Source organism: Protopterus annectens, chromosome 4.part0 (assembly GCF_019279795.1).
Source record: "Protopterus annectens isolate FY-2018-M chromosome 4.part0, PAN1.0, whole genome shotgun sequence".
NCBI classification, from domain to species: domain Eukaryota; kingdom Metazoa; phylum Chordata; order Ceratodontiformes; family Protopteridae; genus Protopterus; species Protopterus annectens.
The window spans coordinates 39,693,440-39,709,118 of record NC_056733.1 but is presented as its reverse complement, the minus strand read 5'-3'; positions in this window follow the sequence as shown (position 1 = coordinate 39,709,118).

Below are 15,679 nucleotides of genomic sequence, written 5' to 3'. Positions count from 1 at the left end.
ACTGAGCCTTGGGGTACACTGCTCATTATAGGTGTACTGCTTGTGGTGGCTTCCCCTATTTTGACTCAGTGGGTTCTATCAGTAAGCCAGTTTGCTACTCATCTGGTAACATACATATTGATTATAAAAAACTCCTTAGAAGACAAAAGGCCGAGGTACTAGAATAAAGCTTTATTGGATGATATTCCCTGGTCTTAGTGGATGTGTGGCAGTGATCTACATCATGTTTTTTTGCAACCTACAGAGTGATGCCTAGTTGAGAGAGTTTATCTATTATACCCGAGTGGTGAATAGTATTGAATGTTTTGGCCAGGTCAAGGTAGACTGTGTGCACCATCTTCCCCTCGTCCAAGGCTGTGTTGACTGTCTCAAAGAAGTCAACCAAATTTAACAGGCATGATCTCCCCTTGATGAAACCAAAGTGTGTGGGATTGAGTGTTTGGAGATTGCCAATATCCTTGTTAATGAGGTCCATGATAATCCGTTCCATGGCCTTACAGCTCAGGCTAGTTAGGCTGATGAGTCTAGAATTTTCTGGATCGATGGATGCTCCACCTTTGTGCAAAGGGATGACAGTGGCTGTCATTCACTCAGCTGGGACAAAGCCAGTACTCAGGCTTTGGTTGAACAGGGTGCCTCATGGTGCTGCAAGTTCCGCTTGAGTTCATGTAGGATGCATCCTGGGATGTTATTGGGTCCCATGAAGGCTGTATTTTTTACCTATAAGAGGGCAGTGATGACTTGCTCCCTAGAGATAAGGGGAGGGGGGGCAGGTGCTGGGGATGTCCTGATTTACTGATGGGAGGATAGAAGGTTGAAGTTTTCACTGAATCTGTCTGCCAGCAGGTTGGCTATATCTATGGCATTTGTTTATGTGGTGTCCTTGACCACCAGTTCTGAACAGATCTGAGTGCTTCCTTTGACATTGTGAACATATGTGAAGAAGGTCTTATGTTTGTCTTTAGTAGATGTGTCCAGTTTGGACTCAAAGTTTGCTTTGGAGGATTTCATTAGTGTTCTTATTTGCTTGTTCAGGCTAAGGAGAGATTGCTTCCAGTTAGGCACCTGCTCCTTCTTGGTCCTGGACAGCATTTGTTTCCTTTTATTATAGAGTTTATTTATTGCAGATGTCCACCAGAAAGGTTTACTCTTCCTTGAGAAGGATGACTTTGCCCTGTTGGGTATTCCTGATTCCACGCAGGTATATAAATGTTCGTATAGTACTTTGGTGTATGCTTGGACAAATGTGCTAGTTCTTATTGAGGGGGAGGGGGCTGCAAAACTGTTTATACTTTCTCTCAGGAGGTTGAAATCAGCTTTGGAGAAGTTTTTTTGTTTGACCCTTGCCGGGGAGGGGGTCACGGGAGATGATGACTTTGAAAGTGACCTCTTTGTGGTTGAATCTTACTAGGGAAGATGACACTGTAGGGATGCTGCAGTGGTTACTCATGTTGGTTAATTCCAAGTCCAAGATATTATCACCTCTTGTGGGGGTGTCAACCAGCTGGTCCAAGGTATTTACATTGATGAAATCAAGGAATCTCTGGGCATTTTTGTCTTGGCATGAGTAGTTCTTCCAGTCTATGGTTAGATAAAGTTGCCCAGGATCAGGGTAAAGGGTTGAATCTTGATATATTCGAAGAGGTCTAGATAAGTGGAGTGGGATCTTGAGTCAAAGTTGGAGGCCTGTAGCTTGCTATGATTTGAATAGGGGTCTTGGCAGTGGTTAACTGCACCTGGAGTGTCTCCTGTGTGTCATACTGTTTGACCAGCCTAGAGGTGTGTATGTCTTTAATATATATTGCAACTCCACCTCCTTTTGCTTTGCTGCCCATGGTTTGGGGTCTAAATGTATGATACGATGAGTAACCTGGTATGGCTGGGGTGCTCTCCGCAGCTTTGAATCAGTTTGCTATGACTGTACAAATGTCAGCATCTTCCAAGGTTAAGAATGCTTGCAATGAGTACAGTTTCATGTTTAGACTCCTAGCGTTTATCAGCATGACCTTTAATTTGTGTTTTGATTACATTTTTATGTTGGTAGATTTGACCTCAAGACATTGCCTAAAAAGACAGTATGGGGAGGCAAGAGCCTTTGCCAGAAGCCTGAACCCCACGGGAGACAGATGCAAGCCATTTCTGGCAAAGCATCGTGATCTGTTGATCATGTTTTCCCAGGCTGTCAGGTACTGGATCTCCTTGGAATGACACCAGAAACCAAGCCAATTGTTAAAGTCAAACATTTTCTGTTTGTATTGAGACATTATTCTGGGTGACAGTAGAATGCTGCTTAAGGCTAGGAACATACCTGCCTGGGTCACATTATTCAGCAAGCTTGATCATGTCTTTCTTCATATAATACAGGAAGGTATGTCTCAAGTCATTCATGGCAACATGGACTATGACAGAGTCATAACAGTACCTGTTGAAAGACATGAGTGCATGGGTGATATGGTGGATTCTGGCACCTAACAAATGACTAACCATGACTTTCTCCTCATCTAGCCTGGTGAGGGGCACATCTGTGTGTCTGACAATGGAGTCACCTATGACTAATGTGTTGGGTTTTATTTAGGCCTTAGTGGCTGTGAGACACAGCTGAGTGGACTGTGTGTGGTGTGGTGGGCAGTGGAGTTCACATGTGTTTTTGACTCAGAGGTCTCTCTTGTTCGGACTGCCGCATATGTGGGTGTGTATTGTGTAGGTGTGGTGATTGTGTTGACAACCTTCTCAGTGTCAGATATACTGGCTTGTGAGGGAGAAAACATAGACTCTAGGTACTTAATGTAATTGCATCTCTCACAAATTGTGTTCATAGGTGATAGTCATAGAGGATTGTCCATGTACATGAGGCAGTTGCTACACTGTCTCAGGATGCCCATATCAACCAGACTAGTAGGAGAAACCATAGGAAATTGCCAATCCATATTTGTCAGAATCTGTGGGAGAGAGGCCAGAGAGAGAGAGCTAAGCAGGTAAAGGATGGAGGGTCTAAGAGGAGTACTACTAGGTGATCACAGTAGCTGGAATACTTCACAATGGGTTAAAAACAGTGAAGCTGTGGTGTGTGACATGCAAACAAGCCCAAACCAGCTCAAATGTGGGGTCTAAATACCACAAAAATAGAAGATTCTACTAGCACAGAAATCTAGCCAATCCTGCTAGCCTCTGCATTCTTTACCAGTCAGCTTGTGTCAGACAAGGTCCAGCAGCCCTGCTACTCCCACCAGCAGAAAAGATAGGCCCCTACCAATACAAGATGGCTACCAGAAACACAGAAGGCAAAAACAATGGACCTGGATGCATACAAAATGTATCTAGACTATCCTGCTCAATTTAAGGGTTAAGACCACAGTAAAACTCACAGAAAAACACAGATTAAACACTTATAGACAAACAAGAACTCACAGTATGAAAAAAATACAGTTAATCAGTAACGTAATGCAGTAGAATGTGGTTAAACAGTAATGAATTGCAGTAAATAGCAAATAAATACATTTAAACAGTAATGAAATGCAGTTAATCAGTAAATTGCTTTAAAACAGTGCAAATTTGATAAATTAGCTCACAATCACAACAGTAAAAACAGCTCAGATAAAGCAGCAGTTCAGTAGAATGCTGTCATCAATTTAATCAGGCTACCGAGAAGCAGTAACAGATGCGGCAAACTAAATGCAGTTGAATACCTAAGCACAAGCAGCAAAATGCAGAAGGAAGAGGCAGATTTTTTTAAGCAGAAACTGAGGAGACAGAAGATAATTCAAAGTTAAGAAGCTAAATGGGTGGGCCTTCATAACTGATCACACTGTACACAGTACAATGAGCTGATGCGATTTGTGGGCCTTCACAACTGATCTCACTGTACTCAGTAGAATGAGCTAATGCAGTGGGACTGGGAGGAATGTCCATTATCAAATTTATAGTAGAGGTGGACAACTGAAAAGTCACCAAGCTTTAAGACCACAACAACCATTGGACGGGAAGATCAGAATAGAGGTAATGATTCAGTTCACTAATCCCAAAATTTAGTTGCACAGTTTAAACAGATATGCAGCAAATATTGTTTTAGTTAATCAGAAGTGCAGAAAACAGTTGAAAATAAGCACTTATCTTTTGTAGTCTCATAGTAGGTTTTTGGAAAACAGCAGAGCAAAGACAGAAGGCCTAACTCACTGCAGCTTTGAACAAACAAGCACAAACTGGTTTAAACACTGGCAATTTAAGGCAAAGAAGCAGGAACCAGCCAAAGTTCAAGTTATCCAATCAAACACACCCTAAACAGAGCCCTGTAGCAGTAACTCTAGCTAGATTAGACCAAACTGATACCCCCTCACACGAAGCAACAGCTAGGCCTCTGTAGACAAAAGATTAACTGTACTACAAGTTCCAAAGGTCACAAACAGTACTAGATTCATCTCTATGGTAGAGTTTTATCAAGTGCAGCAACAAATAAAATTAACAGAGCAAGCAGAGAGGCAAAAAAGGATACAAAGATCAGAACAGAGGTAAGGATTCAATTCAATAAACCTAAAATGCATTTGCATAGTTTAAATAGATATGCAGCAAATATTGAGCATATCTGAGATATTGAGCAAATATTTTGCACAGAGATATGTGAGATGCAAAAATATAATACAGCGATCCCTAATGCAGTGCTTGATTTTAACTGCTTAACACTGGCAGCACAGATTGTCCCATGGTTTTAATCATACTTGTAGCACTACTTGTGTGGACTAGCTTGTCCCTTTCGAGCTGATGGTGATTGAAAGACAGACCACACAGCACTTTTGCTCCACAGTAATTTAATTTCATTACTGTATTTGCAGTACTTAGTGCTGTGAATAACCACATTGAGTATGTGAAAATGAATTCAGCTGACCAAGAAATGAAAAAGCTGCTATTCCTGTTCAGTTGAAAGTATGTTCACACGTGTAATTTTCTTTTCATTTTCGGTTTTAGACAATTGCTGTACAGCCTGCTTGCAGTCAAATATGTTGCACCTACTTCACTGATGGTGGGGGTTAATAATGAGTTAAAATATTAGATGTTGCATTCCTAATGTAAAAGGTAAATAATTAGCATTTTCAGCACATTCTGAATATACCTTTTCCTTAGTAAAGTTAGTCTAACATGCATTATCATCAGATACTGCAGTGGACATTAATATATCGGCACACAGCATATATTACAAAGTAGAAATGAAGTAAGTTGGATGGACAAAAGAACTGTGTGATGTCACTATTACTGACTACATATCCACTGCTAAGTGTCGCAGGAGGTCCAAATGTGCTGTTGTCAGAGCATCACTCAGTGGGCTAAAGACTGCCAAATATACTTGAATAAGTAAACAATAATCCCCAACAGGGTGCATGTTAATGTGTAAGTAATGCATGCCTAGGAGTCCTCTTAAGCTTGAAGCTGCAGGCAGATGCCTTCTACACCCATCGAAGGGTATTATTTATACAGTAACACAACCCCGGGGGGGTGTTACTATGTTCAGATAATGGGCTGTCTGTAAAATTGTTGTGTTTTGCTCATTTACTTTTTTATTAATATATTTTTTTATACTTTTGATGTGAAATAGTTCCTCAACCTTTACATCCAAAGTATAAGATTTTCAAAAAATGTTATTTCCTTGGACCCTTTCTCATAAAATGTGTGATTTGTTGGCAATCATTGAGGATTGAAGTCACTAAATAACATTTGAGTTTCAAAGTTTATTTCCTTCAGAAAATGCATGCTATCACAAATCCTATTATTCTAGCAACATTCTACTTTTATAAAATCTCTTCCTATCTTTGAGCCTTTGACTCCCCTTTATTTTAGGCATTATACAGTTTTCTTGAGCTAAGAAGTTGAGAGGTATGCATACCTGCTATCACTGCTTGATTGATCTCTCTCACACACACAAACACAGTTCCTCTTTCAGGCACACATGCATGCATATACACACACACACCTTTTCCTTTTTTTCTTTTTTAATGTTTTATTTAATGGGGAGGGTTGCGTCAGGAAGGGCATCTGGCGTAAAGTTTTGCCAAATCATACATGAGAACAACAGTACAGACATACATACCGGATTTGTCAAGGCCCAGGTTAACAACAACCGCCACCAATACTATTGGCCATCAGGGTGCTGGTGGAAATTGGGCTACTGTTGGCCGAAGGAGGAGAAGAGGGGGAAGGCATGCCTGAAGGCAGGTAAAGGCTAGGACTGTGATAGTGAGGGTCGGAACTTTGAATGTTGGCAGTATGACTGTTATAGGGAGAGAGCTAGCTGATATGATGGACCAAAGGAAGGTTGGTATATTGTGTGTGCAAGAGACCAGATGGAAGGGGAGCAAGGCTAGGTGTATCGGAGGAGGGTTCAAATTGTTTTATCATGGTGTGGATGGGAGGAGAAATGGCATAGGGGTTATCCTGAAGGAACAGTATGCTAAGAGTGTTTTAGAGGTGAAAAGAGTGTCAGATAGAGTGTTATTTATGAAGCTGGAAATTGATGGTGTAATGATGAATGTTGTTAGTGCATATGCTCCACAAGTTGGGTGAGCGATGGATGAGAAAGAACAATTTTGGAGTGAGTTGGATGAAGTGGTGATGACTGTACCCAAGGATGAGAGACTGGTGATTGGAGCAGATTTCAATGGGCATGCTGGTGAAGGGAACAGAGGGGATGAGGAAGTGATGGGTAGGTATGGTGTTAAGCAAAGGAATGCAGAAGGTCAAATGATGATGGATTTTGCAAAAAGGATGGACATGGCTGTGATGAATACATATTTTAACAAGAGGGAGGAGCATAGGGTGACATACAAGAGTGGAGGAAGATGCAAACAGGTGGATTATATCTTATGTAGAAGGGCCAGTCTGAAGGAGATTGGAGACTGTAAAGTGGTGGCAGGGGAAAGTGTAGTTAGGCAGCATAGGATGGTGGTTTGTAGGATGACATTGGTGATCAAGTAGAGGAGGATGAGTGTGAGGGCAGCACCAAGGATCAAATGGTGGAAATTGAAAAAGGGTAATTGTGAGGTGAAGTTCAGGGAAGAGTAAAGACAGGCACTGGGTGGCAGTGAAGAGTTACCGAATAGCTGGGTAACTACAGCAGAGCTAGTAAGAGAGATGGCTAGAAAGGTGCTTGGTGTGACATCTGGAAAGAGGAAGGAGGACAAGGAGACCTGGTGGTGGAATAAAGAAGTACAGGAGAGTATACAGAGAAAGAGGTTGGCGAAGAAGAAGTGGGATTGTCAGAGAGATGAAGAAAGTAGACAAGAGTATAAGGAGATGAGGTGCATGGCAAAGAGAGAGGTGGCGAAGGCTAAGGATAAGGCGTATGAAGAGTTGTATGAAAGGTTGGACACTAAGGATGGAGAAAAGGACCTGTACCGATTGGCAAGACAGAGGAACCGAGCTAGTAAAGATGTGCAGCAGGTAAGGGTGATAAAGGATAATGAGGGAAACTTGCTCACAAGTGAGGAGAGTGTGCTGAGCAGATGGAAAGAGTACTTTGAGGGGCTGATGAATGAAGAGAATGAGAGGGAGAGAAGGTTGGATGATGTGCGGATAGTGAATCATGAATTGCAGTGGATTAGCAAGGAGGAAGTAAGGATAGCTATGAAGAGGATGAAGAATGGAATGGCTCTTGGTCCAGATGACATATCTGTGGAAGCATGGAGGTGTTTAGGTGAAATTGCAGTGGAGTTTTTAACTAGATCGTTTAATGAAATCTTGGAAAGTGAGAGGATGCCTGAGGAATGGAGGAAAAGTGTTTTAGTACCGATTTTTTAAGAATAAGGGTGATGTACAGAGCTATAGTAACTACAGAGGGATTAAATTGATCAGTCACAGCATGAAGTTATGGGAAAGAGTAGTGGATGGTTTCATGCCAGGAAAGAGCACTACAGATGCGATGTTTGCTCTGAGAGTGTTGATGGAGAAGTACAGAGAAGGTCAGAGGGCGTTGAATTGTGTCTTAGTGGACTTAGAGAAAGCATATGACAGGGTGCCTAGAGAGTAGTTGTGTTATTGTATGAGGACGTCGGGAGTGTCAGAGAAGTATGTAAGAGTGGTACAGGATATGTAAGAGGGTAGTGTGACAGCGGTGAGGTCTGCGGTGGGAGTGATGGATGCGTTTAAGGTGGAAGTGGGATTACATCAAGGATCAGCTCTGAGCCCTTTCTTATTTGCAATGGTGATGGACAGGTTGACAGATGAGATCAGACAGGAGTCCCCGTGGACTATGATGTTTGCAGATGACATTGTGATCTGTAGTGAGAGTAGGGAACAGGTGGAGGAGACCCTGGAGAGGTGGAGATATGCTCTAGAGAGAAGAGGAATGAAGGTCAGCAGGACTAAGACAGAATATATGTGTGTGAATGAGAGGGAGGATAGAGGAATGGTGAAGATGCAAGGAGTAGAGGTGGTGAAGATGGATGAGTTTAAATACTTGGGATCAGCAGTTCAGAGTAATGGTGAGTGTAGAAGAGAGGACAGGCAGGATGGAGTGGGTGGAGAAGAGTGTCAGGAGTGATTTGTGATAGACGAGTACCAGTAAGAGTGAAAGGGAAGGTCTACAAGAGGGTAGTGAGACCAGCTATGTTATATGGGTTGGAGACAGTGGCACTGACAAAAAGGCAGGAGTCAGAGCTTGATGTGGCAGAGTTGAAGATGTTAAGATTTGCACTGGGTGTATTGAGGATGGACAGGATTAGGAATAAGTATATTAGAGGGCCAGCAAAGGTTTGGAGACAAAGCCAGAGAGGCAAGATTACATTGGGTTGGACATGTGCTGAGGGGGGATGCAGAGTATATTGGGAAAAAGATGCTAAGGATGAAGCTGCCAGGTAACAGGAAAAGAGGAAGGCCTAAGATAAGGTTTATGGATGTGGTGAGAGAGGACATGCAGGTGGTTGGTGTGACAGAGCAAGATGCAGAGGACAGGAAGAAATGGAAATAGTTGATCTGCTGTGGCGACCCCTAATGGGAGCAGCTGAAAGAAGAAGAAGATTTAATTTTATATTCACTAAACAGCAAAAATGCTGCTTAGTGAGTATAAGATAATGGCTGATCAATCTCACTCTCACTTTCATGCACACACATACACACACACTTTTTCAAATGTTCTTCTTTTTACTTTTTACACTTGCTAAACCGCACTGTTTAACAAGCATAAAATGATGGTGACAGCTTCCTTACAGTCCATCCTTCATGGCACCTTAATATGATGCAGTGAAGTGTATGGCTCATTTTCCAGTGGTCATTACCTGTACATTAATACCCTGATGGTGAACATTTGCTCTCCAATCAGAGTGGCAATGTGTCGATTTTCCATTCTTTAAATTAAAATAATTGAGAAAAGCCAAACTATCTGAAGGTTTTGAAATATAATTTTATTGTCAAAGAGGCATTTCAGTTACAGATATTTTTGTAGCAAAATATTTTTTATCAGTTGCAATTGATTCTGCATGCACATGCACTATTTGGGGAGAAAAATGGTTGGATAGCTATATATCAGTAAACTGAACCCAAGTGAGGTGGAAAAGGTGCTGGAGACTCTAGTACATCTAGATGTAGAACTTTTAGGTTTGGAGATGAAAAGTAGTGTAGTCTGCCAAGAGATTAAAAATAGCAGCAAACTAGTGCAATGTAAGTGTGATATTGAAACAGAAGTGGGTCCACTTGGATGCTTTTGCTGCTGAGTAAGGTTATCCATAAAAGAGCAGGAACAGTCCTGGACATAGAAAATGAGAAAGAGTGGCATTTAAACAACCTGTGACTCTTGAATTCATGATCTGTAAAGCATTATGAATCCACATTCTATTTGAAAATGTTATGAAGTGTGATTGTGAGAGCAAGGTCCTTATAGTTTTTGAAGACTATGACAACAATAGTTTTACAACTCTCTATACTAAGTTGCTCCCACTCTACTCAAAAATGGTTCTTCAGCTCTTTAACTGATAAGCAACAATGTGTCAAATGGCTATCTAGCCTATCCATATGCCAGGTAAACAGCACTGGAGTCCCCCAAGGATCTATTTATGCCTCCCTTCAAAGCACACTCATCCAATATGCTGATGATTTCACTATTATTTCTACATCCAATAACCCTCACCATCTCTTACCAGTCACACAAGAAGCCTTTACCTCTGTTGAAACATGGCTAAACAAAGCACAACTACTGCTTAACCAAATAAACTAAGCTTCTATTTTTCTCTCTAAAATCATTTCCACTTGAATTCAATATATTTTCAGAGAACAAAACCCAAATTGAAATTATAACTCAGGCAAAACTTCTAAGCATCACCATAGACACTAAACTTACCTTCGAACAACGCATACTTAATTCAATAAAAAAACACACATCAAACTTGGCAAACTTCACAGACATAAGCACTTTATGGATACTTCTACTAAAGTTACACTAGCCAGTACCCTTCTACTCTCCTCCCTTCTATGTAGAGTCCCTATTCTTACAAATCTTCACACAACCTAAAGTGCAAAATTATAACCATGTTATCACAAAATTGTCAAATTTGCAACTGGCCTACCAAATGGCACCCACCACTGTTTATCCCTCAGAAAATTAAATTGTCTAGAATTCCCTCAATATCTGAATTTAGCACAACTCTCTATAGCTAATAGAATAATCTATAAATCTAACAGATGCCCAGCCTTAAAAACTATCTTACAACCCTATACCCCACCCAGAAGTGTCAGTTCCACTAAAACTACTTCTAACAAGTGAATAAACCCACCAAAAGAGATGGGCAATGCCTTTACTCATATGCCATTGCTAAACTGTGGCACGCTCTACCACCAAATATTAGTGCCATCGAATCCCTCATGACCTTCAAATTTACACTGAAAGAAAACTATCTTAACTCTAACCTTTGCTCTTGCTCCTAAGCAACCACTAACTGACTTAATCTATCCCAGGCCCCCTCCTTTCACTCTTCATGCCTCATTACACCTATCTTCATCCTATAAAAAAGCATCTTAACTATAGTTTACTCACTAACTCTTACCTCTTTAAGTTTCCATTGACCACTTACAATTCCCCTCCTAGCCTCCATACTTCCTATTAAAAACTCCCCTTCTAGCCTCCATAACATCTCCGTTCTTCCTACACCCTGCTCTTCACATATTCATCCCTTATACCTAGCTGAAATTCTTGCATCCACCCCTACCATATCTTTCACCATAATTATTTCTGCAATATGTTTTAATCTAATTTTCTCACACTAATCTTTCATCTAACCCTTTTATCTCTTCTACTACTTCTATATTTATTCACTTCTCCCAAACATTAAACTCTTACTAAATATCTACCCTTATTACTTACATATTAAAATGCTCTATTGGCTTTGTTTGACCCTGATCTTTACAAATCATCACAAATGTTAACTATCTCTTATATACAAACCATGTAACCCTGCATTTTATTGTATGTAAGTTTGTACTATTGATCTATGTCTACACTATATATGTTAGTATTTTGATATTTTGTCACTGTCTTGCTTTATAAATTATTTAAACTATTATGGTTGTACTTTTCTAATTGTGGAGCTTTTCTCCCTGAGCCTCCACTGAAAATGGGTTCCTTACACAGTCGGACTTTCCCAGTCACCAAATGTCAATGAAATAAATAAATAAAATAATTGCATGGCAGCCTAATCCTACCCCCACCAGTAACCCCTGGCTACCACACATCTGATATTATTGCCCCTTTTTCTCTATCACTATTGGGCACCCTCTCACAGTTGATATTATTACTGCCTTTTTTATTTTATCTCTGGATTCTGATGAATGGCTGTTATGAATCCTTTCTTTAACAAATTTACGTGCTTATTTCTATTTGAATGTGTTTCTTGTAACATTGCTATTTTCAATCTAGTCTTAATTTAATTCATGCTCATTGCTTTTTGTCTATGCATGTAACTCCATTTATATTCCATGTTACTACTGACAACACAGTCATTCTGATAAAAAGCTATTGTTCCCACATTATATATGAAAGTTTTAATGAATGTATGTTTCCATCCTGCAACTTACATTCATGCACTAATGATTGGGAGGCTGATCTTGTATGTAATTGCTTCTGCTCATCTCTATTTAAACCCATGTCACATTTCCTGACTTTTTGCTTCAATAAAAACACCCAAGGAAAAACAAAACTAATAAATTTTCAGCAAATACCCTTTTAACTCACAATCAATGCAGACAACTACATACATCCCAAAAAGAAGGTTTATCAAATATGAATATGTACACCAAATTGATGCACCCACTGGCATTGCCTAAAGTTATGGTTAACCATGCTAATACACTATAGAGCAGTGGTTCCCAAACTTTTTCGATTCTCGGCTCCCTTGCTGAATCCAGGTTTTCCCAAGGTACCCCCCCTCCGTGGCATGCATAAAGTGCATATTTTATTTATTTATTTGACATTTGTTTAACAAGGCTGCCTGACTGGACTACGAGGCCTGGGGAGAAAATCTCCAAAGTACAATAAAAAGACAATTACCAAAAAAAAAGTGTACATTCTGCTTAACAGCATAACACTGATCTACTATGGTTGAGAGGTAAGCAAACCTTATGGAAACCTTATTAACTTTAAGTTTATAAGAGCAATATTTAAAATCTGTCCCTATTATTTGGCTCTGTCCAGCATACCTCTCAACTGTATAGATTTTTGTTTCATATTTTGGTCTTTTTCTCATAAAATTGTTGTTTTCTGGCAAATCACTGGCAGATCATTCAGGTTGAAGTCAGAAAATAATGACAGACAGTTGAGTTTCATACTTCATACCCTTCAGAAAATGCATGCTAATGCAAAACCTGCATTTCTATCAACTTTCTAAGTTTGTGAGAGCAGTGCTTAAAAGAGTCCCTATTTTGTGCCTTTGGACCCCCACTATGTTTGGCTTTGTCCAGATTTCTTGATCTAAGAGGGTGAGAGGTATGTGTCCAGCGGTATGATCCAGATTTACACAGACCTCATTGCTGCTGCTGCTGCCAGGGATCACTCTCTCCCCCATGATGCACACACACACACACACACAGTCTCTTTTGCATTCATGCACGCATTCACTCACACACATCACTCTCACTCTTTTCCAGTCTGTCACACAGTCATAGTCACTCCATCATTCATACCTGCATTCTCTCACACATCACTCTTACACTCCCAATTGCACACACACACACACACACACACACTTCCTCATTCATACCTGCATTCACTCACACATCACTCTCACTCTCTCCCGATCAAACACATACACAGTCACTTCCTCATTCATACCTGCATTCATTCACACATCGCTCTCACTGTCTGTCACACCCACACACCCATTTACGCATTCATTCATACATTGCTCTCACTCTCCTGATCTCACACCCACATGCCACACACCCACTTACACATTCATTCATACATCCCTCTCACTCTTCCGATCTCACACATACACACACACAGTCACTTCCTCATTCATACCTGCATTCATTCACACATTGCTGTCACTCTCCCGATCTCAAACACACACAGCCACTTCCTCATTCATACCTGCATTCACTCACACATCGCTCTCACTCTCCCGATCACACACATCGCTCTCACTATCCTGATCTCACACACACACACACACACAGCCACGTCTTTATTCATTCCTGCATTCACTCACACATCACTCTCACTCTCCTGATCTCACTATTTTGCTTTTGTGCACGCATTCACTCACACATGCAGACAGACACACACACACACACACACACACACACACACACACACACTCATACAGGCATTCACTTACCTGAAGGCCCAGTTCCAAGTGCTCCATGGCCTGGTGCTGGTCTGTGGTCCGGTGGTTTGGGACCACTGCTATACTTGATGCCAGTTCAGCTAAAAAGCTACAGTGTAGGTCTAGACTTAGTTCGCTGCGAACTAATAAGCTTGGCTGCAAAATAAACCGTGAACTGTTCACGGTTTATTTTGCAGCTAAGCTTATTAGTTTGTGGCACCCCTGTAAAGAAGCCGTGGCTCCCCAGGGCGCTGTGGCACACACTTTAGGAACCCCTGCTTTAGAGTATGTGTTCTCACTTACACAGATTGCTGCCTTTATTTTCCCCCCAGATGGGAAAAACAACTTGCATGCTTTCAGTAAATATTATCTTATAAACCTAAAACAGGTACCAGCATGATGAAACAATGAAGCCACAGTACAAGTGAGGACTGAGGACACAAATTTTATTAGACACTGAATGACACATTTCAAATACTCCACATTAACGTACCAAGTTTGCATTTTCATTTAGAAACACTTCTTCAGATGTGGGCTAGTAAAAAAATACATCAATTTAAACTTTCATAGACATGACATCATTAAAATTCCAATCAATGAATGTTTGCTTAATACATACATATTCATGCTATTAAAAGCAGAACTAAATTAAAAATATCATAAAGTAAATGCAGGGAACTAGCAAGCATTAAATAATTCATTAAAATATAAACCAAAACTGAGTGAATGAATATGTATTAAAACACTGCATAAAATAGAAATTCCATAGTATTGTCATATAAAATTTAACCTTAATCTAAAATTTCTATTAATATTTACTGTGGCTTCATTGTTTCATCATGCTGGTACCTGTTTTAGGTTTAAAGATTTATTTTGGTACCTTATTCCTTGTTTTTTGGATTACAAATATTATTTTATAGCTTTAAGGAAAAGTACACTGGTTAACCTTAAATAAGTAAGCTAAAATGATTACTCTTAATACATAATGCATTAAAGTAGTAAGGGGGCATGCTTGCATAATAAACTAAGATATTGGGAATATATATAGAGGAAAATGCAAGAGAATTGGAAGAGGTCAAGAAAACATTTAGACTGCAGGCTAGAAACTGCCTTCCCTATCAGAGATTGACATCACAGTATAGTTAAGGAGAAAGGGATAAATGAATCCCAAGTGAAAGGCTTGCACTGGTTGAGTTTTAGTTGAAGCTGGAATAGTAGCTATTGTTAAAAAGGGCTAATTACTAGGACATATAAGAAATTGCATTATAGCTATAGGAATCAGTCAGAGGAGGTCAGAAAAGATTGGTAAATGAGATTTGATAAGCAATTCACAAAGAAACAATGAAGAACATACATATGGCTCCAGAATATGCAAAAAAGTCTACAAGATATAGGAATTTTTATTGGAAGTGTTTACATAGGTACTTTTATACCTCAAGCAGATTCCAAAGAACTTTTCCTCGGGTAAATAGCAAATGTTGGAAATGTGATAGGGAAGAAAGAGGTACCTAAGGGCATATGTTTTCAGAATGTAATGAATTGTCAGACTTAAATATTCCTGACAGAACACTGTGTCAGGAATACTAGATGAGGAAATGAGTGTAACTAAGGACATTTTATTTCTGCAGGAATATGGGATTTTTAAGTTATCTAGATATAGTAAGACCTTGTTAATTTTATTTTAGGTGGCTGCCAAAAAGCAAGTACTAGGACATGAAAATACAAATCTAAACCGACCATACTTGAAGTAGTGAATATTGTAATAGAGATAAAAGAACAACAGGTGGGATCTTTAGAAAATTGTAGGAGCAAATTGCATAGAAATAGGAAATTGTGGGAACAATACATGCAGAAGAATGCTTTTCAGAAGGAATGCGGTTGAAGAA